The sequence below is a fragment of the Apaloderma vittatum genome, unplaced genomic scaffold, assembly GCF_000703405.1.
Source record: "Apaloderma vittatum isolate BGI_N311 unplaced genomic scaffold, ASM70340v1 scaffold10862, whole genome shotgun sequence".
Taxonomy (NCBI): Eukaryota; Metazoa; Chordata; class Aves; order Trogoniformes; family Trogonidae; genus Apaloderma; species Apaloderma vittatum.
In genome coordinates this window covers 5,398-5,663 of record NW_009703075.1, presented here as the reverse complement: position 1 = coordinate 5,663, position 266 = coordinate 5,398, and positions in this window count along the sequence as shown.

Here is a 266-nt window from a genome sequence, read left to right as displayed (position 1 = left end):
CTCATTATCTTGAGACAAGTGAGCAATACTTGAACTTGTTTCATTTCTAAATGCTTTGAGATTCATCTCAAAGTTTTAACTAACTGAGAAGGCTTTCCACTCTCATGGCAAACAACAGCACATCTGTCTTGGGTTACAATATGTAACAAAAAAATGTGTAATTCTATTTTCATCTGTTGAAACCGCTTGGAAGATTTTTTTTTTTCCTTTTTCATTTCTTGTTAACTCCAGGGGCAGGGGCTTTTGTTAGGGGATAATCCTGGGGT